General features: G+C 40.7%; 1 pseudogene; it reads right to left on the bottom strand.

Moving 5' to 3' along the window:
• Positions 1 to 14,254: 14,254 nt before the first annotated feature.
• On the bottom strand, positions 14,255 to 24,495 carry LOC131693392 (large ribosomal subunit protein eL8-like; annotated as a pseudogene).
• Positions 24,496 to 25,922: the final 1,427 nt, after the last annotated feature.

Here is a 25,922-nt window from a genome sequence, read left to right as displayed (position 1 = left end):
TTCAGAGAATCAGCCGTAACATCCCCACCATCATCGAAACAATAAGCAATATTTTTTAAAAAAATTCTCTCCAAAAATTACTTTTCCAGAATCGCGCGGTTGCCTCAAAACTACCGTCGTCAATTAATAATTGATACTTTTTTTAGCCGGTAACCCGAAAACCAACGAACCAACCAAGCTAAAAACCGAATTGACCAAATAACACCCGACCGAAGGCCACAGCTTGGTCGTCCGTTCGGACTAGGGTTCGCAGTACCGACCCTTTTTGGTGAGAACCGGTACTACGGTACTGAAACCCTCAGTACCGGTAGTACCGGTAAAGTACCGGTACTCGAATATTTTTAAAAATCGAAAAAAGCTTCAAAGTGAAATTGAATACTTAAACTGATGAGCTTATTCTCTGATGATTGGTTTGTGCTGATTACATGTTTATTGTTTTTAATTGATTCGGAATGGCATTAGTCATTTCAGCAGAAAATATTTTTCGTATACGGAACCTTCTTTTATTTCGAAATCTAGGCCACTTTGAAATCAATAACTGCTAAACGGTGCGACTTTTGTCGACATCAACAGATGGTAAAAGTATGAAACACTATTAACAACAGTAAATCAAATCGAGAATGGCAGTAAATCCGAGCAGGTTGCTCGTATTTCCTCTCTTGATTTTCTGTAAATTGGTTTCGACCTGCATACCAAGGCCCCTTGCATTCCTGTAAACTATGGAGTTTTGCTGACCGATCACCAATAATCACAAATCGCCCCATTTGGAGTAGTTCATCACGTCTAAAATTGTTAGCTACTAAATCGCTTGTCGTTCTTTTATAAATAAAGATTTAAGAGCAAACCAAAGACATGACTCAGATCATAGTCTTATTACGCGCCACCCAGTGAATAATGGAAACCAATCAGAATGTCGCTAATAAAAAAAATCGTTGCATAGCAAAGTCAAATTCTTACGCAAGAAGTGAATATTTTGAAATTTAGTACAAGATCGTTTAAATTTAATTTCTACAAAATGGAGAAGGAATTTAAACATACCGTTCAGTACAACGGGGGCTAGTAATGTTTGACTTATAGAAGGTAATTAGTAGGGGAACCCGGGACTATTAAGACAGTGGGGGTAATTCGGACCCTCTCAATTTCTCAGAAAATGGCAAGAATTTTTGACTAGCGTGCTTATACGTGGAACCGCTAGTCTGAAACATTAATGTTGAGGGCTGAATTTGATTCTTTGTTCTTTGTAGAAAGGAGATACAACGTGTTTCGTTTTTTTTTTGACATTCTCAAAACAAAAATCGTTATGACGGAAAAACCGTGATTAAAGCAACAAATAAAAGTGAAAAAATATAAGGTAAGTGTTTTGGAAAGCTTGAGGCTCCTATTTTATGGAATGATTTTTGTTTGGGTGAAAACACAAATATTTTCGAGATGCTCACCACATTTGTGCCAAATGAGCGAACGGGGCTATTCGGATCCCCTATTCCGTCAACCACCGTTCAGCGGCTGCGCACACCATTGCACACGATACAGCAAAGAAAATACATGTGACATACCAGATTAAGTTTTTGGAAAGGAATTTATTTATTTATTTTTTGCTTCTTAAGGAGTCTCTCTTGTAAATATTTTATAGGTAAACATAATTCCATTGTAAAAAAATTAAAGAAAAATGACGGTCTGAATTGCCCCGTAGGGAGGTCCGAATTACTCCTAAATTGTAACAGGGTGGAAAAACGTAGAGGTTTGCAAATCGTCGCCTAGCGCCATTGAGTGGTGAAAATGAACATTTTATGGCATCAAAATGTAGCTGAGGTTTCAAACTAACAATTAGGATTTTTGACCGGTAAATTTTCTCACATCTATCCACCTAAAAGGGCGATTTGCTTAAGTAGGTCCGAATAGCCCCGGGTTCCTCTATAATTAAAAGTCATTCTGCTGACCTATATTTTGAAACAGGTCCCCCTACAGAGTCCACAAATTTGTCATAAAAAAAATTGCATGGTACCGAAAATACCGGTACTGGCTTTTGTTCAGTACCGGTATTACGGTACCAAAAATGGGTCGGTATTCCCGGGATTTTCGGTACCGGTATTACCGGTACCACAACCCTAGTTCGGACGTCCAGCAAGCGGTCAACATCGCCGCGCCGGTTGGTCACTATTCTCCAATTAATTTTGCTCCTGTTTTTATCATTCCACCCTCGCAAACACGAAGGACCCAGATGCCAGCCAACCCAGACAACAAGTTTGTTTCCACAAATAACTTTTCTCATTTTGACGGCCGGGAACGTTTTGTTTTCCGAGTGGGTAGACAAAAACACATCAAATTATGAACTGCTCATGAATGTTTAATGCCGTCTTAAATTGAAAAACCGGCCCTGGATTGCCGATAAGAATCTAAACATGGTAGGCATTGAAAAAATTGATTTGACATTTGTCACCCACGAGGTGAGTGACCGGTTTGATAGAATGTGAGTTACGTTCGAATCTGCTTACGCTCAACCAAACTTCAAACAGCCAATCAAATAATGGCCTACTATTGCTTTCTGTTGTTGTTGTTGTTGCGGTTGGTGAGCAATCAGCCTATTTGTGCTGAATCAACAAACAAACCGTCGTTATGAGGTGTATAATTCCGAATGCAGCCTGAAGACTCTGAACTGCGAATAATCACTAATCCTTCTGTTCTCCGGTATTGCGTGAATCATATGGCTATGAGTTGCGAGTTGATTTCCGGTCATTCGATTATACATTGGACATCCCTTCCGTGCGGGAACAACACACGAACATACACACACACACGCGCATACGGGTTGACCGCGATCCTTTAGATAAGCGCAAACCCAAACCCTGCACCCTCTGACCGATGCGTCAGCTCTGGAATCACCCGAAGGATTATGGGGTGAGCATTGGACTGTCCGCGTGAATCACCGCGTTTTCATCGTTATTGATTGCACTGCACACCACCCTCGCGTTCCCGGGGTCGATTGTTGTGGGGTGAGGTTTGTTTCTAGGGTGGTAGGTTCGGAATTGGATTACATTTTTAGGGGGAAAAACTAATTAGTCATCAGCCTATACAGAAGAAATTAGGGAAAATGAATACCGGTCATAAATAATTAATAATTACTGCTTGATGAGTGGCATTAGTCATCTGTCAGTCGTCGATTTCGTAAAAAAAACAATTTTTCGATGGAGCATATTTCTCAAATAGACTTGTTCCGTTTGTTTCCGTCAAACTGAGAGACGATACCTAAACTTTCGCAAAACATCAAATCAAACCAGTCAGGAGAGTTTATTGACATCCGAGATCTGCTCACTATTTTAGCACAACCCTCCGATTACCGCGTCCGAACGGGACAGCGAAAGCACCGACACTAATGCAAAACGGCCACTTCATAGGACCATTAGCATCGTGGTCAGACGCCACAAAGTAGGCGGCGAAACACGATGAGTAAGCACCATCAGCCTACACCGCCCGTTTTCGGGCTGGGAGCTGACTGTCAATATCAGAGCTGCCATTTGTATATTTACAGCAGTTCATCTGAATCCTGAAAATATTCATACGTTATCCTCAGAAGGATTTTGTCAGAATTTAAAAAATAATAGCGTCGGGATTGTGAGGAGCATGCCAAAGAACCCTGTTACATTATATTAGATAAAAAAAACTCACGGGTAATGAGTACCAAGAAAAAAAATCTGGATGCAATATTGGATATAATTTAGAAATATTTCGTAAAATTTCACCCATGAAAATCGCTACCTTCGAAATTCCAGAAATCCATGCGGCAACACTGGTCGGTATACCATAAAGCATCACGAGCGACCAAGCACGCGTAAAGCGCGATTCAGACGATACATCAGCTTCCGTCAACGTCAACGGAACGTCACCGTTCCGTCAGGATAAGTTGAATACGTTTCTTTTGCGCCCGTTCACACGTGTCGTACGTCAAAACGTTCCGTGCCGTTGATGTTGTGTGTGAATGCCTCCGTTTAACTGCATGTAACTTATCCTGAAGAAACGGTGACGTTCCGTTGACGTTGACGGAAGCTGATGTATCGTCTGAGTCGTCCTTAACTCAGCAGTCTGAAGTTTGATTGATATCGTAGCAAGCTAGGTGGCTCGGTTTTTCAATTTACGACTGCTTTGGTTTACAGATAAAGCTAACGAACTAGCTTGTGGGGAACCTATCGGTTTGATGTCAATTAAAATTTTAATACTTTTTGAAAGCTGTTCACTAAAGTTTTTTTTTTTTGAATGTTGGTCCACCGGAATTAATTTCCATTAAAACTTTTAACTACTGTAACTAGCTAGGATAGCACACCGGATCACCCGTAACTGACAAACTGTTTGAGTAGGGGATGGCAGAACAATCCCGGCTCATCCGGTCAGCTTACTGCAATCGGAAACATTCATTAGTTTCATTATCCACAGCCTACTCCGAACGAACAAGACCAACCCAACCAAACTAGCTGACAGTTCTTTCACCCGACCATTACACTTCACTTGTCCAATGTACACACCATCGCTCATCGTTCGGAAAACACCCGATGCTGGCGAGAATCAGAGCGAAATTGAAAAACAGCCAAACAACAAATTCGTCCAACTTCCGTGCGAAATTTCCAAAAAAATAAACACCCTCATTCTTTACTTTATTTTCAACGCAAACGAACAAAAGCAACGGCAGAAAAAGAGTGAAAAAAAAAGTTTAAATTACATTTCTGCCGTCGCTGCTAACAAGTTGCGATATAAATTGTACACCACCCATGAGCCGCCGACGAAACTAGAATCCCCCTCCCCCACCACTCTTCGAGTTTGGCCTTCTTCATCTAGGAGTTTTTTCTTCTCTTCTTTTACCCCCAACAAACCAATTCGAACGAAATATGAAGCAATAAATTTGATGTGCAATCAGCAGCAGCAGCACAACCGTCCTCGCCGGCTCATCTTTATCCCTATCGATAGTACCGCTGTCGTCCGCGCCGCGCCTGTCGTCCGTATCTTCACGGCACACTTCGATCCGTGCGAAAAAGTATGTTGGATAGATTGAAAGAAAAAAAAACTCGTAGGTGTTTCTCGCGAGTCGGGTTCGGATTTCAATTTAAACTTTCCGCTACGCGTACCCCCCTGTACACGCTCTGTACTGAGTTGCGCTTTGTGCTGGTTCACAAAACATTTGGCCAAGCATCTCTCATTACTCATCTCGAGAAAAGTTTGCGGGATTCAATATCGGTTGCTGGCAGGGAACTGGCTCATTCGTGGAATCGACTTGATGGGGGGGGGGGGGTAGAAAAGATATGAAGACAGTTTACGCGCGGATCGAAGCAAACTGTGACGAGTAAAAGCAAAAATGTTTTTACAAAAAAACGAACATCAGGAATCAGAGAAAGTTGGCTCCTAATCCAAGTTCTCGGTAAGTTCATTTCAAATTGGAATGTCGGTATGTAAACAAATTGTGGAAAAATCATATTGAAATTTGTATATACATGTTGTCAAGTTTCCAGCACTTTTTATATTTCTCAGAATTGACGGATTTAATTTGAATAAAATTAGGCTTCTGTGAAAGGATACTGATAAATTTATACAGGTCGATTTTAATACCAATTAATCATATAATACCTGAAACCACCAACATTCCATGGCCTACTAATCTAAACATCTACGAGTAGTTTTACTAAAAAAAATAAGGCGCACAGATTTTGTCCAACAGCTCGAATTATGTTTGTCGTAAATGCTAAAACATGTTATAAACTAAATTCGAGTTTGAGCATTCCTTATACCGCTGCGTCCAGCTTCAACCTTAGCGGATTATTTATTCCCACATCACAGTAGAATTGGGTCCATGGTGTGCTTTCTTTCTGCAAAATTAACCTCGTTATAGAAACTACTAAGGTACCTATGGACTATAGCGATAAATCTAGCGAAATTTTCAAAGATCCCCCGGGTGATGTAAAAACAATATCATTTTTCTCAATTTCAAATATTGTACACATCCGTATCCATACTTTGGATTGTCAGAAAATCATTGATCCTTAATTCTGGTTACTTTTTGGTTATTTATTGGCCCGGAAAAAAGCGACGAATTCTACGGACGCGGATGATCTGATTGAGGTGAATACCCAAGTAACCATAAGCATTAAGCCATTGCACTATATTGGCTATACATTTGCACTAATGTCACACTGAAACTCCATTACAGCATTAACAATGCAATAAAGCATTATATTAGCATCAATAATGCATAACTGCACAGCCGACATATAGCATTATCGCTTAGGGCATTGCAAAAAAAATATTTTTTTTTGAGTTCTCGAAGGCCCCCCCCCTCTCATATTGTGACAAATGTCAAAGTAAGCTCAGATGCCAAATTTCACATCATTTGGACAATTTTAGACACCCGCCCACTTCGCTTGAATTTTTGTTGAAATTGATACTATGGAAAAATATGGAGGAAAAATACATTAAATGCTATAACTTTTGAAGTAGCAATCAGAAAATTGCAATTTATACCTCTTTTGGAAAGAAATAATCTTAGTATTTGAATGGAGATATTTTTGTTTCTAGGAAAGTACGGGAAAGTGGGGTACTGGGTCATTTTGGCCCCAAAATCCCCTATTTTTAATGATTTTTCTGCTCCGTGATGCAAATCATACATATTTTGTAGTTTTTCTAATGTGAAAAAATCTCAAAAATCGATTCGAGCCTTTTTGACCTTTGTCCGAATACGAGAAGTTGGGATTATAGTGTCGAATTCACATTTTTATCATAAAATCGCGCATATTAACTCCATTTAACAACAAAATTCTTATTTAATTTACTACTTCTAGTGTAAAATATGCTTAGGGATCACATGAGAAAAGTTTCATTCCTGGAAAAATATGGGAAGTTGAGGTATTAGGACAAATAATGAAAAAATGAGATTTGTAGAGTAAATATCAAAATGTTTGATGTTTCTGAATTTTACCTTTAACGTTTTTATTTTTGTTTTATTCCTCAGAATTTTACACGTTCAACAAGTTACATTTTATGAAAATTGATTGAAGAATAATAGAGATATATACATGAGAAAATCATAAAATTTAATATGAATGACAAAAAGCCCTATAACCCCAACTTCTCGTATTCGGACTAAGGTCAAAATCATTAAAAATAGGGTATTTGGGGCCAAAATGACCCAGTACCCCACTTTTCCGTATTTTCTTAGAAACAAATATTTCTCTATTCAAATATTAAGATTATTTGCTTCCAAAAGAGGTATAAATTTAAATTTTCTGATTGCTACTTCAAAAGTTATAGCATTTAATGTATTTTTCGTCCATATTTTTCCATAGTACTAATTTCAAAAAAATTCAAGCGAAGTGGGCGGGGGTCTAAAATTGTCCAAATGATGTGAAATTTGGCATCTGAGCTTACTTTGACATTTGTCACAATATGAGGCCTTTGAGAATTCAAAAAAAAAAACTTTTTTGTAATGCCCTAGCGTATATAAAGCTGATATAACGCGTACATGCATCAAGGATCTTTAAAGCATGTAAGCTTTACAAGTGCATTTAATGCCACTATAGAGCAAATAAAGGGCCGATATACTGCTATTGTAATTGTATTGTATTCGGCATATTTCATTTCAATCGAACATATGCAATATAGTCCAGGGAGCAAACGCAGCGTACTTACCGTGAAGGACGAGGCAAGGTACCTCAGTTCGAGACTTACTAAAGGTAATTTTCGTAAAACATTCATACAATGTCAGAACGAAAACCCATCAAGGATATTCATTACAATGCATTAGAACAAAGTCAATTACGGTTTTAAACAGAACATCTTATTTTAAAATTTTTCCTTTTTGCTCATCATGCCAAAAGGAAACATAAGAAATGGTTTTAAAACCATAGCGGACAATGATAGCCAACTGAAGCTTTTTAATAGCATTAGTATTGCCAATAAAAGGCTTTCAAATTTGACATTTGTGCGCTGGTGCTATATAACAGCATTAGTACTGCAGAAACGAGCTGTCAATCTCTGCACAGTAATAGCACTATATTTCACCTTTTCTGGCGTAATACCAGCATTATATCAGTATTTAGGGCTTCGCGGCTCTTTAGGACAGCTTTATATGTGGATCTAAATGCTTATTGGTTCCTTAGGTATAGGGACATCGTATTTTATAGGGACATCACGATCCGAATATCTTTCAACAAAGCTGCCGATCGAAATATTCTGTAGTCCTTGACTGACGGCGAATATGGACTGGAGAGCAGAGATGCCAGGTACTTTTTTCAAATGTCTGCAATAATAATTTTAAAAGTCTGGTAAGAACAAAAAATGTCAGGAAAGCTAGTGTAACCAAAAGCCTTTATATTCAAAAATCTGCAAATATTTGCAACAAAACTAAAAAATCTGCAAATATCTGCAACCAAACTAGAAAATCTGCAAATATCTGCGTCATCGAAAAAATCTGCAGCTTAAATTAAAAGTCTGCGAATTTGCAGACTTGTCTGCAAATCTGGCATCTCTGCTGGAGAGTGCGCGAGAAGTATCCCCATAGCGACCACCAGGCGATTCGCTGCCGCATCGGGTGATGGAACTCCGCTGCAACACGGAGAAGGACGACCGACGTTCCGAGAAGCTAGAGACGTTTTAAAACGGGAGATCAAGCTTAGCAAGCCAGTTTGCCATAAGCAGCTCACGAATATGAGGGGTCGTCGACACCAGCTGAAATATGCCCGGGTAAGCTAAAGATAATCATTTAGGGTCTCTTCCCTAAGCACGATTGAACTACCTGGTAACCGACACCGTACGGCGAAGAAGAAGTAGCTAACACAGCCGAGTGGCAAGCTACTAACGACGAGCTCAAAGAAACGTCGATGTGACTAAAATCAAAGAAAACCCCCGGTCCAGATGGAATACCAATCGTGGCGCTTAAAGCTGCGATCCTGGCATATCCGGACATGACATGGATGCTACTGCCGAAGTCTTTAGCAGATGGCAGTTTCCTCGAAATGTGGAAGGTACAGAAGCTGATGTTGCAGCCAAAGTCAGGGAAGTCACCCGACCACCCAGCCTCGTATAGGCCAATGCCGCAACGCTGCACAGAAGAATGAGCCACATCCTGAAGAAATGGAGCTGTCAGCGACGGAGACAATAGATGCGATGGATGAACGGGGTCAAGCTGCAAATAGACGATGTGTTGTTGGTCAGCAACTGCAAAGCGGTTCAGCGGATACAGATCACCGTCGAAGGGCATGCGATTGCATCGAAGCGTGCACTGAAGCAATTGGGAGTTATAAGCGACGACTGGTGGAGCTTTAACAACCACGTTGCTTACACCTGCAAAATGGCTGTCTATTATCTAGTGTGTAACTGGCCAGCCGAACCGCTCCCCGCTGTTAAGTGGGTGATTTAAGCGCCACTCTCTTTCGAGAGACCACCCACCAGATGAAGGTTTGCCCGGCCTGAGACCTTTCAAGGGAAGGTTCTATTTATCCCTGATACGGGAAGGGAAGCAAGCTAGCTGACTCAAAACGTGTCCGATGTACTCGACCTAAAGACCTAAACTGCAGTCAGGATGTCTGTACCTTCAAACACAATGTCCGTCGCCACGGGTTTTCTCATCACTGGCAAAGTACAAATCCCACAACAGATTAACTAAATGAAAGAATTGGGATTTGTCCCGGTTGTTCTCGGAGTCAACCTCTCCAGTAAACAGCAACTACAAAAAATAATTAAACGAAAACCGACGACATGAAAAAACCAGCACAATAAACTAAGACGGGACTATTTCACACAAGGCAAATCTAATACATTCTGGGTGCATCTAAAACGGAGAAAGCTTCATTTCGGGACACATTTGTATTGCTTCTAACAAAGTTTATTTTGAGCTTTTACAATTTTTATTTTTCGTTCCTACACTAACACATGCTTTGCTCATTCATCTAGGCCTAGTCTCCTCTCTCCTTTCCCTTTCCCATTGTCTATCTCCTACATATTGTGATCACTGCGTGGCGTCTATTTTCGTGCCTCGTGCGTTCTCTTTGTGTGCTTTCTCTCGGCCTGCTGTATGCAAGCGGCCGGTACTACAAAAAGGTTCGCTTTGAACTTAGGGTAGCGGCCCTGTTTTAAGTCACATGCGCATGGACAATCACAAAACGAAAAACGTGCATTGATTTTACTCACGACCTTTTTACGTTAAGTGCTGCTTACTGCATTCTGCGGGTGACGACGGAGCTGTTTTTCTGCTGTCTGTCTTCCTGGAACCTGTGCCGAAGTCGTCACCCCAGATTCGCTCGACGTGGTACGGACGCCGCAAATTCCGGTCGAAACCGAAGAAGAAAATGTTGGTTGCCGGTCGTCGCGTGTCGGCTGGTCTGCCCTGCCAAGGGCGCGTTGATGACGTCAGCGACCCTCTTCCGGCCACGTGTACCGCCGGGAAACTCTGAGAGCTGACGGTGGGGTCAGAAGCTGTCGCTAGCGGTATGATGTGGTGTGTTGGGCGTTTGACCGTTACGAATCTTTAGTCTCACAAATACGCACACGACACTGCCTACACTGACTGCCACTGAATGGGATTCTACCTAGCTGTTTGGGAAAGGAAACGTAACGTTTTAGCAAACTGTTAAGGAATCTTCATGTCACTTTGCTACCTTTTTAAACACACCACGACGCGAATTTTAGAAACGGACAACTCCTGCCTCTTCCACTAGTCAGACCAAAGTGAGAAATCTAGCATTGGGAATCCTCAGATTAACCGGGCATTTGGTAATCTTCGTACCGGAACTTGCTTAGCGAAGTTCTTGAAAATCGTGTTCAAATGCACGAAATCCCAAACTGCAGCAAGGGTCATCTTTTTCTAACGGACAGTTTTAATCATACCAAGCCGCTTCCCTCCCACATGACAGAGCGAAAAAGAATCTTTCCCCCGGCACATTGCGTAAGGGTCAGTGGCCTCAATCGGTAGCAAATCTTCATCGTATCAGCGGGTGCGTCGGTAGCAGTCTCATTGGTAGACGAAAGCTAGGAACTCATTTGCTTATATGTATTATTATGCCAAGTCCTATCCTATATGGGAGCGTAGGATACGGTAATCCCAATTGAAGATTTGTGTCGACTTAATAGTCGACCAAATCTTTGAATTCAACTTGAAATTATTTATTCAATATTCATTACTTATTTAACATGCATTTCACAACATAAACATTAATGAACTAAACTTAATATACCAAGACTATTTGTATACAACATTGCAGACAATATTTGTATACAACGCTGCAGACAACCTATAGGCATGTATGTACTCGTTACAAGTGTTTCGTCATCGATACTGTGTTATGGGGCTCCTGCCTGGTATGCGGCGCTAAAAGCCAAGCGGAAAGGTGGAAAACTGAACAGGACGATCCGGCTGGTGGTCGTACGAGTTGCGATTGCGTACCGGAGGCAGTATTTGTTATCGCCGAGATGATCCCCATCTGCATCGCCCTGGCGGAGGATATCAAGTGCTGCAATCAATGAAACGTAAGAAACGTGAGGAAGACGATGAAAATCGATTCGATGGTGATGTGGTAGCAGGAATGGCACAATACGAAGAAAGGAAAGTGGACCTACCGGCTCATCCAAATCTGTCGACGTGGGTCAATAGAAAGCACGGAGAGATTACCTTCCAACTGAAACAGAGCCACGGCTGCTTCAGGAAGTATCTTCATCGGCTCGGGTACGCAACGTCACCATTGTGCCCGGAGCGTGAGATCGTCTAGGAGACACCGGAGCGTGTACTCTTTGAATGTCCGAGGTTTGATGTTACGTGCTACTAAAGCTACTTAAAACGGGAGGACCGGACATCAACCCAGATAATGTAGCTTGCAGAATGACAAGCGACGCAAAGAGGTGGAACGCTGTAAACAGAGTTGTGACGTGGATCATGACCGTCTTACAACGGAAACGGCGTGATGAACATCGAGCAACGGTTTCGGGAGAGCAATCACTGCCAGGGAACTCTCCGCTGGAATAAGCTAGATCTATCGCCGAGGACTAGTCAAGTAGACTGGAACAGAGCACCAAGCATGAGTCGTCGAAACGCCAGCGAACCGGACGCCACGGTCCATTCGGAATCGCCACACCGACCACGGCACTCCATCGATTATTCCGATAGAAATGTAGCAAAAACCAAATATTGGGAGAACTTCTTTTGCAGGGGAACTCTCCGTCAGCGCAAGCCAGATTCACCGCTGACGACTACACTGAGTATACCGCGACGAGATACCACTAGTCGCGGTTCATCGTGGCACCAGTGAACCGGACGCCCTGCTCCGAACTGACCTCGGCACCCAGCTGATTGGTTCGGTTTCGGGAGAACTTCACTCGCCGGGGAACTCTCTATCGGAGTAGGTCAGGTCCATCGTAGGGGACTAGACCGAGTAGTTCGCGAACAAGTCGAGGAGCTGAATGGGTCACCAAGGTCAAGAAGTTGTAGTACTGAAACCAAAGAAGAATCGGTATCGGAAGAACTTCTTTCGCTGGGGAACTCTGTCAGCGTACAGTCAGATTCACCGCCGAGAACTAGACCAACGACACGACTAGACACTTGCATTCCGAAACTGTATCGTAAATCTGACTACCCCTCAGTAACTCAGGTAACTGGTACTGTCAAATATGACATTTGGTTGGAAAATGTATGAAACCTGCAACACTGAATAATCTGTTATTTTTCCAAACAACCTTCCGTGGCAACCCCTGGTTACTATGTAAAAACTTATTTGTTTACAAAATCGTTATAAGTTAAATTTTGTTCGGATAAATATTTTGTGTAGTGTATAGAGTAATTTATCATTTAATTGCTTTTTGTAATGTTGTGACCACATTGCTAATTCAAAGGCAACTATCAGTAAGCGGAAGGAAGTTCAAAAGCTAGCGCTATGGGTGCAGATGCATTAAAGTGCGATTTCATCGAGAGTGGCTTCATCGAAAAGCAGCAAATCTACAGAAAGGCATCCCAAAGAAGAAGTTGCCGGCCTGGAGCAAGCATTCAGCGAACTGGACATAGCTAAATCAAAGTGACACACTGGTTTCTAACTCCGATTTTAACTCACACCGTTACCAAATATATGCTTGCTTTCTTCCCCAGGTTTCTTTGCTTAAAGTGCTGATGTAACCCTTTCGTTAACACGTATCTGAGGTGATGCTATGTAGATATAAGCAGTCCTTATAGCACGACAACATGGATTTTTAGTAGCTGTATATTGCATTATTGAATGTACCAATCTGCATTTCTGTTCTAAGTGAAACATCCTCTAGAGCAGTGATTCTTAACCTGGGGTCCTCGGATCTCTAGGGGGCTGCAAAGAAAAATACATTTTCCGAGTGCATAATGAAATTTAAAGTCTTGGTACCTAACAAACTGAAAATAATATTTTGATGGCACGCATAATCAATATTTATCCGTGGGGGTTCGCAGCAACCCAGGCTGATTTCTGAGAGGTCCGTCGTACAAAAAAGGTTGAGAACCGCTGCTCTAGAGAACCTATAGTTTTCGTAGCATTCATCGCTAAGTGCAGTGAACACTAGAAATGCTCGGAGCTGACATCTCCGTGCAGTTTCTGATGGCGTTTTTTCTTGACCATATGTTTTGACAGCAGTTGGAGTTAAAACCTGACTCAGTTTTGCTTCATCCAAAAACGACATGAGTGAACAAAAAGCCTTTTTAAAAAAAATTGCATACACCGTGAACAATATATCTATTCATTATACAAGCAGCAATTTGCATACACACACGGTTATTTAAATTAAACACTTGAAACATAAAACAGTAATCCAATATACAAATATCAATAATTAAATGATTGTGTCAGAATGTAATTATTTGCGAGGCAAAGGCACGTAGAGATGAAGGTTAATAAAATTTATGGAAAAAACATGAAATGAAACGTTTAAGTATTTTTATCCTGAATTTCTTTAAAAAGAACCGCTAACGAGTTACTTAACTCGCCATTATCACTCGATTAGTCTCCGAATATTTCTTTAATTCCCGTTTCATGATCCAAGGTACTTGAGGCAGCAAGCGCCGATTCAGTTGCATTCGTTTTTATCATCAACGGACGATAGTTTCCCTGCCCTTCTTTCTGATGCTTTTGAGTGTGACCTTTGAAATGCAGTATCAGAAATAACATACCACAGACAACGCACAAAAACTATCTTACGTTTATCTTTTCCAGATTTTATTCTCTCTTAACCACAGCTGATTCTTCCGCGAATGAAAGAAATCAGCCTTACAGCAGCTAAGCATACATTGAATCGACACACCCATCAAACTATTGAGCTTACAGCGTCTTCTGCGTCAATTCACGCGCCTTGGCCCTCTTGAGCTTGGCGATGCGAGCCATACGTTTCGGACCAAGCAGACCACCTCCCCAGTGCTTGCAAATTTTCTCATAGCGATCGTTGAAGTTAGTCTTAATGGTGTCCACCAGTTTGGACAGATTGGCCCGGTCCGAATTGTCAACCTGGGTAAGTGCAATGCAGGTACAGGTCGTGCGATTCACTAGCGTTCCCAAACGAGATTTGCTCTTGATAATACAGTATGAGATTCCCATCTTGCGGCACAGAGCGGGCAGATAGATGACCAACTCAATTGGGTCCACATCATAAGCGATAACAACCAGCTGAGCTTTCTTCTGCTCTACTAGTTTTACCACGGTGTTAGCACCCCGGCGCAGCTGATTGCCCTTCTTCGCCGGTGGTTCAGGCTTGCCGGCAGCCTTTGCCTCGGCCTTAGCCTCCAGGCGCAGGATTTTAGCGATCGGATTCTCCGGACGATACTTTTCCAACAGCTTGAACAACTAATGGGCGGTATGTTTATCCATAGCCTGCGAAAACTGTTTAATCGGTGGCGGAATCTTCAGGCGCTTTTGTAGAACTGCCTTATGTCCCTGACTGCGAATGCGCTACCTTCTTCTTGGATGGCTTCTTATTCACCATTTTCGGTGGTGTCAAAACGAACTATAGTTGCTATCCGGTGTGCAAACGAACATGAGCTCTACCGGCTTTCGCCAGCCTTTCTGTCACCAGATTGTGCAAAAGATTTATGGCAAACCTATTCCGAAACATTCAAATTAGACAATAATCTGTGCAATTTATTTGGTTCTATACTAACCTCAAAAAAAAAACTAGAGGACTAGAGACTGTAAACAAAAACGCTTTTAATCCACCTAACAGTGTGATGAGACATTTCTTATAACTCTTATCACTCTCTTCGGATATTATATCGTTTGAGAACTTTTAGAACTTGATGCTTCGCGATGTTTTTGATAACACATACTACATGGGATAGTGGCAGGACTCAGAGAATCGCTCAAATCAGCATAGGACAACATCAGTGCTAGAAATCTCAAACCAAATCAATGGGAAAGCGAAAAAATGGCCAATAAAATAGACATACAAACGAATTATTGCTAATGCTCTGTTAATAAAATATCTAAATTCCTCAATAAATGCATTGTGGTGGGAAAACTGAATTTTCCTAAAGGGGTTATGTATATTGTACTGAGCCAAAAAATCGAATTTTTTTAATCGATTTGAAGTTTATACTTTACTCAAATTTACAAAGCGACTGAGAACTAAGAAATCAACGCTTTTGCTTGAAAAAAGCGATAGTAGCAGTGATACCATTCAAAGAAAATCAACAGTGAATATTTCCAGACTTGGTTTTATTTCCTATTTAAGAACTATTGTGTTTTTTACATCCTAGATTGCATGATTCAGTGATCGAAACCCAAAACTTCATAAAGTATTTGAAATTATTAAATTAAGATTTGTGTTTGCTGTTGAAATTGACAAAATGATAGTATATATAGAATATAGTCCCTTTGGCGTTGGTTAATTTTTCGGTCCCACCTATCAGCATTGAAGTATCGCCCTTACGTTTTTTTACAATACCAATTTTACAATTTGTGGGAGTTTGGTGAAAATCGATCTTACTGTCCAAACGGCATAATTCCGAAACCGTAATTTTTGAAGTTTTAAAATTATGCAGAATTAATTTTTCAGACAATAGTAACAGAGTTCGTGTCTTTAGCAAATTTGTTGAGACTTTATTGTAGTCATGAATATTAACCTGAGAAAATTCACCATAAATACTTCTTGGACGATATACCGTCAAAATTACTTTATCAAATGATGCGCTGTTCGTATGTAAAACTCATCGAAGATACTAAACCTCCGAAATTGGCGGTTTCAAAATGATGCTATCTTGACCTTAAATTATTGTTTTGGAACATTTGACCTATACATATAATTGGTCATACAACAAAAATCAAATTCTCATCAAAATCGACCAGGACCTGCTAGAGTCGAATGGAAATCGTCATTTTTCATAAATTTCGCTCTACATTCGGAAAGTGTTATCCTCGTTATTAATCATATTACGTTTTCGTCTCAACTCGACGCATTCCCAAAATAAAAACCTATTTTGATCCACCTAGTGGTGCAAGTGGGCTTTTCTCATTTGTCCAGACTACGATTCCATGGCTGGTTATGTTCAATACGATGGTGGAAATGAATATTACATGTTCAGTACAATTTGCACATACGTACAATGGATCGACAGCCACGATCTTGAGATACTATGTGATACTAAAACATCGCTTGACCGCCGCTGGTTTCAAGCGATGTTTCAGTATCACATAGTAAGATCCGGGAGGTTCGTGTCCTGCCGAAAATTTTCAACTTGTTAAGAAATTTTAAACTAGTTTTAATTTTAAAACAGCAACCCCTCACTGCATACTCCCTCCGGGCCGGTATGATTGACGATTTTTAGAGTGATTGCATAACCTTTCTATATGAGAAAGGCAAAAAAGTCCAAAAAAATCAATTTTTTCAAACATTATTTTTTCGAGTTTATATCAAATCTCAATGGTTCATGCATTATAAAGTCATTTGGCATCAAAAATACAAATTTGATTTTGAAAATTTTTCATTTCAGTTTATATGGGAATTTGCTGTGTGATTGCACTCTTCAACTCCTAACTCCGGAACCGGAAGTCCAATCAATAAAAAAAATCAATTGCAGCCGATGGGAAGGTTGTACCTTTCATTTGAGACTAACTTTGTGCAAATCGATCCAGCCATCTCTGATTAACAGAGGTCATATTTTTTTTCACATACACACATACACACACATGCATACGTACACACACATACATTTTCCTATCTCGACGAACTGAGTCGATTAGCATATGACACTCGGCCCTCCCGGTCGGGATTAGTTTGACGAATTTTAGAGTGAATGAGAAAGGCAAAAACATTTTTAGCAAATGTTTCATAGACATTAAATCAATTTTAACTTCGCTTTCTATTAAATAAAGACCCTCATTACAGTACATCGCTACAAAAGCGAGCTCAATTTGAAAAGAAATCTGAAGATTATGATTGATTACAGAACTCTGGAATTTTCTATTGGAATGATTTCAGGCAGGAATTTGATATTGATGCTATTAGGCAACTGTGAAATCAAGACCAATAGATCAATTACATATCAGGACCCCATTCTGACAATTTATCAAAAGTCCTCATGATGTTTACAACAACAGGTTATCAATGTACGGATCAGATAATTGTTATTGTAATACTGAATTAAATCAGTCTGCATCAATAAATTTTCAATTGCAATCCAATATATTTTTTGGGTGTGGTAGGGAGGGAAGTTGTTAAACCCCAAAACCTTCTCTTGGCTACGCCGTTGCTTGGAGTTATTTACTTCACTTTCATTTACCGATATGTTTCCGATCGATCCGTTGGTTATAAGTTAGAAAAATTGCAGTCAGAAGGTTCGTACAAATGAACATTTTTGCACTGATAAGGTATCAAGTTCCTTCCAGACAACTTGGAAGTGTTCGGTGATTATTTCTAGCGGTTGTAGATAGAAAAATGAAATACAAAATTCTTTTTATCGTAATAATGTTTGGCTTATTTCAATGGATTATTACTATATTGAACAATAAATGGGCGACAAAAGGTAATCCACAAACAACAAGCCATAACTTTTAAAGTATTCAAAATAGATATTTTATGTCTTCAGTAAAGTTATTCGCAAAAGTAAGAGCTACAAATTTGCTGAAGGCATCATTTCGATTTAACCACTTCCAAGAAAATTTGTGAAAATATCTCACTCATAGGGAGATTAATCAGTAAAAGCACAATACCAAAAGAAAGGGCGTATTGCCTCCATTATATTCTCCGAAGATACTATTGACCTAAAATAAGCCGTTTTGGCGTTAATAATAGATTACATGTTTTTGGTCATATTTCTGGCAATGGGAAATGATAAAAATCTTTCGTCCGCATTCAATGTTAAATATCTCTTTTGATAATGGTCCGATTTCAACAATCTATAGCTTGTTTGAAAGGTATTCGTTTAAGCTGTCTAAAAACATATAAAGTGTTAATCTATGTTGTCAATTTCGGCAGATAATTCAAAAAAACTGCAAAAAACGCCATTTTTACACATTCAAACATTCATATCTTGGAAACTAAACATCAGAATCAAAAACAAATTAATAGCGTTCATACTGTTTTTTAGTTATTTCATTTAAAATTGGTTTGGATAAGATCGGTTCAGCCATTGCTGAGAAACACGAATGAGAATTTGTCCGTTACATACACACACACACACACAGACACACACACACACAGACATTGTCCCAAATCGTCGAGCTGAGTCGATTGGTATATAAGACTCGGCCCTCCGGGCCTCGGAAAAAATCTTGAAAGTTTGAGCGAATTCTATACATTTCTTTTATAAGAAATGTAAAAATGGTTGCTATACAGCAACAGAAGATCAAATAACCAAAGAAGTGTTGCTGAAGAAATTATTTTATTTGTCGCTTCGAGGGGTGACTCATTGAACTGGTAACTGGCGGTAAACTACTCGGACACTTTTTCTTCAGAAGATTTCACGAAGTTTCAGGTCGTGTCGTTGACTAGACTGCGTGGACCGTGACGAGACACCACCAGTAAATTTTCTTCATCGCAAAAATTTTGCGTCACAACTTCGTTTCTTCAGAATCCGAAACTAGACCCGGCTGACATTAGTTCACGTAAGCGAAGAAGTTCTATTTGCTGATGAGACATACTGAATGCATAATTTAGAAGTCGTTAAATAGTGTTTTCAATTTTGGACAGCCTTAGTCAAGTGCCAGATACTGAAGGGACGAAGTCGAAAGGCAAATTTATTGATTTATAGTTAGGTTTGGTGCCCTTCGCGCATAAAGTTCCTAACGAATTTTTCTCCTTTGCACATAAACTTTGCGTATGGAGACGTACAGGAAACAATTATCAGGACATTCCAGAGTCAACCACTAGAGGCGCTGTTTTAGAATTATATACGCATCCGGATTCTAAAGGAAGCACGTTTCGGGTACAAAAATTTCACTTTGATCAGGAAAGTAGCTTGAAGGAATTATCAAAAAAACGCAACTCAACAGCTCACACATTATCGCTCCGGCAGTGCACAGATCCATCAAACGAGAGGCGGTACTTAATTGAGAAATCATGCTTTTCCCGGAGGGCTTGTGCTACTGTTAGGAGTGAGCGAAATCGACCCTTACTGGTACGGCATATTGGTGTTCAAATGTGGAAAAAATGCTTCCACTTATCCCCAACCCAGATGAGTTCATTCGATCAGGTTGATGGAAGGGGAGGGAGGAGTGATTGTTTGTCGCACTCGCAAATGATGTGTGCCGTACGTTCCCGGCTGTACGCCACAGAAAGATAAATTCGATTTATTTGAAGGAAATGGATGAATAAATTTCCATAGACGAGTAGCTCGAAGCTTAAGAAGATGCGAGCGAGAAATGGAGCTGCCGGGGGGTACTTCGATGCGTTTTATTACATTTGGCGGGTTCTTCGGTCGCCTGCTGAGTTGTTTATCTACCGAAAGAAAAGTCACCCCTGCGAAAAAAAAAGTTTGGTAATGAATATATCGGAACGTCCTTGAATTTTTCATCATCCAGACGGATCGTCCGACCGCCAGCGGCTTCTCGGGCTCGGGCTTCCATCCCGGGCTCATCCATAATCAGATGATAACGATTCTACGTGGAGAAGTAGCTCCACTCACGTTCACGTGATATGTCTTCTTTTCGCAAACCTACACCCTCGCGGGTCCACTTTAGCACTGATCAATGGCAGCGAGACATAATTGAAATGTAATTGGCAATTAACTTGAATAATGTACTTACAAATGTCAGGTTTGTTAGATGTGATTTTATCGAACGCAGCGGCCGAAATTCGGCGCTTTAGCAACATAATTTTTTTACGTTTTTCGTAAATGTCAGCGTGAAACTTTCATTTTAGATTTCAGCAGAGTGTGCCATGTTTTGGGACACAGTCTCCGCCTGGTCCGCAAAAACTACAAAATCGAAGAAGGCGGGGATAGAAAAAAAATACTTTTTGGTTCATAAATTGAGTTGTTTTTGATTGAAGATTTAAGGCTTATGAATTTGCTTTTTGAAAAAAAAAATGAATCTATAATTTAATACTGGGATTTGTGAGCCTGTGTGAAATTATTTCTATGCTCAACAATAGGAAAATCCCTCCTGTCATGTCAACACAAACAATAAACATACCGCCGTGTTCGTCGGCGGAGAAACAAATTCCACCAATTCTAGCAACCATATCGAAGAAGAACAAAGAGCGAACGGGGTGATAAAATTCACACCGCACACGTGTCTATCAGCTTAATCTTCTTCTCTCTGCTCCACCGTCCGCCTCCCCCCTCGATCCCGCAACCGATCTCGCGTTTTCGAAAAACAAAGCAATCCATGACACTTTTTGAGTAATCACCAAATATTTACGACGGCATAACCAGCCATCTTTCACCATCACCGCAGCTCAGTTCAGTAGCATAATAAACATTTGTTATGCGCCATTTGTACATCCATATTCTGATGTTGTTGTTTATTCGAGTTGCTACTCCGTGGATTGCCAAGCGTGTAACTTTTCTTACTTTGTTCCTTCACCCGACACTACACACGAAAGCGGACGATTCGGTTCAGCTAGGATAGAGAGGAACCATCGATACCGGGAGCATCATCCATTTGGCTTAACAGTCGAAGTCGTTGAAAGTCATAATTTGTTACTTGACTGCTTTACGTGTTTTCGTTTCGGATGGCTGGGAACAGAGGACCTTTGGAAAAGTGCAGCTACAGAGTTGCATCCCGAAAAACGAGAGAGGGTAAGTATAAAGGTTTTTTTTGAAATATTGAAATAGTTTGAAATATTGACTGATTTGACAGATTGACAGCACTTCCAACACTTTACACATATTCACTTCACCGTAGGGTTGCAATCGGAACCATCGGCGGACGCTACATAGGAAATGATGTCCCGAGAGAAATAGGAAAATATTTTCAGCACTTAAACGCATTCCCAAAACTATCGATAACATACTTTTCCACAGGCTTAACGTGTATAGATAATATCGCCGTTCCTGTTCCCCCGTTCGGAGGCAGCAAGACAAATGTGTTTGTTTGCCCATTCCGACAGCAGCGGAGAGGCACAACAGCGACCGGGCTTTCATTACTATCATTAGAATCTGATTGCCATGGATGAATGTAGCAGCGAGTGAGATGCTGGCTTGCATCTTTGGAGATTGCTTTGTTGCTGTTGTTAGAATCACACAGAACGATGTCTAGGAGAACGAGCTTCTGTGAAGTTCTGGAGAGATCCGTGTGACAGTGACAAATGGCCTCGGGGAACCTTTCTATGTATGTATATGAAAGTTAACATTCCAGTGCTGTTATTCCGTGGCATGAGTGCACAACCGGGCGAGACAGTTACCATTGCCGTCTAGGAAGCGAACTGTCTTCGTCCCAGTCGTCGTCGTCGTCGTGCGGCACACAAGATGGATGGGCCGGTAATTTATGAGCGAATGAAACTCACACGTCTAATAGGGATAAGTATCGAATTAAAGCGATCGGTTACATGTTGCAGTTCCCCCGAGAATAGGGGGAAATATTCTTGGAAATTCACACGACCTCGGTTTAATGGAGGATCGAATCGTAATAACCTCTGGGGAGTGCTGATAGCTATTTCCGTTCAGACTCAACGTCAAAATCTAAGATCCAGATTCGATTCCGTTTCGTAAATATTTACACATCGTTCCGCTAATAATGTCCCGGTTTCCCCCCACAAAACCGACGCTGGATCGAGCTAATCTGTCACAGCCAGACCCGGGGCCGTTCGTTGGTTAGTTGTTGGTTGGATTGTCGCATTAGCAGCATGTTTTGGACGTTTCAATTTTCAATTAAAATGCAAATTAATTGCCGTGGGCCAGCCGTTCCGCGGCGGTCGTTACACGGTGTCGGTCCTTTCGAGACGAGCCGAGGTATGACTGTTTTAAGGGAGCCCGAAATGATACAGTTGCGAAAATAAGGGACTTCACCGAAAATATTTAATGCTAATTTCGGAGGGGAAATGGATCCGCGCAATAAGGCACGAATATTCCCTCGGTGCTCAGTGCCCAGAGCCAATTTGGTGCGGGAAAAGAATTTTTTTCTCGTTCCCTGATGGGATAGGTTGTGAAATCTTTTTTTTTTTTTTTTTTTTATTTTAATAACCCGACACTCACATACCGGCTCACCCAAAGAGTCCTCAGATGAAGGTCAAATCAGTTAATAGTGTACAGACGCTAAAGTATTGAAAGAAGACGTCAAAGACAGGAAGTTCGCGTGCTTCTTAAAGATTAGTTCGTTTTAGATATTATTAATATTATTGTACGGTTCAGATATGTGCGAGCGAAGGGACTCGATCGCGTATATCATCGTGAAGGACTCGAGCGTTTATACGTTAGCGTATTCAATCGCGTAGGCGTTGGTATGTCGCGCGTGCTAGCGTGCATGTAACATCGCGTGCATGATACAAGAGAGTGAGTTCTTCCGTATCACTAGAGTTCCCCGTTATGCCACCATGGAACATGTGATTTAGTGTATATGAGCGTCATTTTAAGCGTCATTTTTTTAGGACCGAGGGTAGGGACTTCCGGACGTAACCGATTCATGATCACGCGAACGGTGGATTAACGCTTGAGATCGCGTTTGTAAATTTATAGGTGCTCAAACGTTCACTTAATTACCCGGTAATTAAGTGAACGTTTTAGCACCAATAAATTTAATATTGACGAGATCGTGGCGTAAGTATGTGTGGATGATAGCAATGCATGTTCGCGTTTGTGGCCAGGTTTGTGATATCGACAAGGCCACGAGCGCTTGTACGTTATGAATGAGAGATTGTGAGTATATGAGAGTATACACAATTAACAGTGTTAGTGAGTGTTGGTATGAATTCAATTTAAGATATAGTACTAAAAGGAAAAATAACATTCCGAATTAAGAAAAAAAGATTCAAAGAGATAAAGTAAAGACGCTTGAATTGGCCGATTATATTTTTGGTATACATGACTAGTGGTAAAGTCAACTTCAAGTAGCTTGTACAGCAAAAACAGACAAATGAAGTAGCAGAAAGGCACACATGTGACATGCAATCAGGCTACTTGAACCCCTTTAAATGCCAGCAAATGATATTGATTTACCATTAACAACAATTGCATTCTGTTAGAATTTTATCATGTTATACTGACCGAGAATGATTCACGTGCATTGGTAAACTAATTGTAACTTAATTTATCCAATCCAATCCTCCAGAATCAATCGAATCAAATGCACGAATTGAGCACCGGAGAAAAGTGACCAACTTAGGAAGGATTACCCACTATTCTATCATATACTCCAGTTCTGCATCGATTTCCTGACCCAACTGTGATAAATACTCAGACGACCACACACACAGATAGACATACGACTACCACATAACAATAGTACACTAGTACTAAAAACTACAATTATTACAAAACAACCATTAATAGGTCGACAGATAAATCGATACACAATGTCCAACAACACAGTCATTAAGCTGCGGAACAATGTCTTCAAACACGGCCCACAGCAAAAGCCCCGTCGACCCGCCAGCCGGTCACGCCAGCGCGCACAGGCTGGTGGTTAAGTTGCACGCAATATGCTTGATGATGTTTGCAATACCGTCAAACTCATCAACTAAAGGAAGGGGATTTTCTACTATGATTCATCACAAAATTAATGTTCAGAAACAATCCCCAAAGGGGCGTGAAAACTCCTCATATTTCCGTTACTACAAACATACTCACATAGTACAGAGCATTGCAAAAATTAAATTTTAAAATCTAAGTCAACCGGCTAAGCCAATTTTTGTAAACATCACTAGACACAGAGAAGCCAATATAGTTATTCGTACGGTGACTCTCAGACCGATAAGACGTTCTTCCCAGTCCGTCCAGTGTAACGCTACGAAGAATAGTGCAATGTTTGCCACATCGCTTTCTCGGTTACTGTGCGTTCTCCGCCTCTGAGGTTTTGGCATTTTTTCCTCCTTCGTACATGGGGCCAGCAGAGCAGTAGAGCAACAGCGTTTCTTTTCTTGTGAGCCGTTATACATTCTTGTATCTTGTACAATCCTGCACTGGGCAACGAGCCCGTGTAAAAATCACTTCCCGTGACAATGACTCGTCTCAAGATGAGCTGAATGTCGAAATAAAATTGACTTCCCACTGATCCTACACCCATGGTGCTCATTCGATCCTTTTTTTGGTATTTTTTTGGGCCAAATTCATTTTTTTTGCTATTTTCTCGAGTTCTGACGGAACAATATTCGACCGTGAGAGAAATATCGAAAGTTCGCCCTGATAAGCTTCAAGTGATGGTAACTAGTTTGTAGCAGGCAAATAATATTGCTGGCTACGTGCCTTTTACGAAGGAGTACAGAGTATATGTACCAGCTAACCTGGTCGAACTAGATGGGGTCGTTTCCAATTCGCGTTTGAATTGCGAGCGTTTACTGACACATGGGTTTAGCTGTTTTAAAGATCTCATGCTTCAGCCAGTTAGGCTGCTGGACTGCAAACGATTGCATTCAGCGTCAATCGCAGTTCACGGGAACAGGATATATATCAACTCAGACTCTTACCGAATGTTTTCCGCCGGATCTGCTTTACCTAACTATTTAACTATCTCCTCTTTGATAAGATTCATCTACCTGTTCGCCTTTTCGTACCGCGGGTCATGAACTACACTAATTGCAAACAATTCGGACACAGCCACCCATTGTAGCTATAAGGTTGGCTATGGGCAGAGTTACAAATATTCAAATTCATTTAATGATAATTGATCATATTCAGTCTTTCAATATTCAATGACACTAACGAAAATGTCAAACGAATCAGCTGCCTGTTCTTTTAATGCAGGAGCGACATTATGGAACCATTTCGAATCGACTTTTTCATACAAGCTTGCATACAATAAACCTTTCGTTTCGAAATGCGTAATGCCACCCCAGGATTTCATTCGCCTGCACGAAGCGAACGTGCAATAAGACATCAAACTCATCAAAGTAGGTCTTGGTACCGTGAAAGTGACAATAATTATTATTTTATAAATTTAACCAACTTTTGAAAACAGTTACCCAGGTATTTGGTGAAATGATATTATTGTGTGATATTTAATTGAGTGAATAATCAGGATTTTGAATGAATATTTATTCTATTCACCACGAGTCGAATCTGGTTCATTCTCAGCCGTCAAATAAGAGCTTCGATTATCTGGTTGTGGGAAATACTGTATGGGTGATTCCTGCGGAAGGGATGTTGAAAAGTGTCTCCACTGTGGGGGAAATCCACATGATCTCCCGACATGTCGCGCGTACAAATAGTGCGAGATGAGTATCAAGCCTCTGCTGAAGATAGCTACGCATCCGACCACTGGGAATATCTATACTAACATGGAGGAATGTGACTCTGATGACCACCACGAGAACAATTTCTATTGTGCCTAGAATTAATAGAAGAACAGGCAGATTTTCTCTCATAA

Source organism: Topomyia yanbarensis, chromosome 1, assembly GCF_030247195.1.
Source record: "Topomyia yanbarensis strain Yona2022 chromosome 1, ASM3024719v1, whole genome shotgun sequence".
NCBI classification, from domain to species: Eukaryota; Metazoa; Arthropoda; class Insecta; order Diptera; family Culicidae; genus Topomyia; species Topomyia yanbarensis.
The sequence above is the reverse complement of the archived record's forward strand: the minus strand, read 5'-3'. Positions and strand labels throughout refer to the sequence as shown.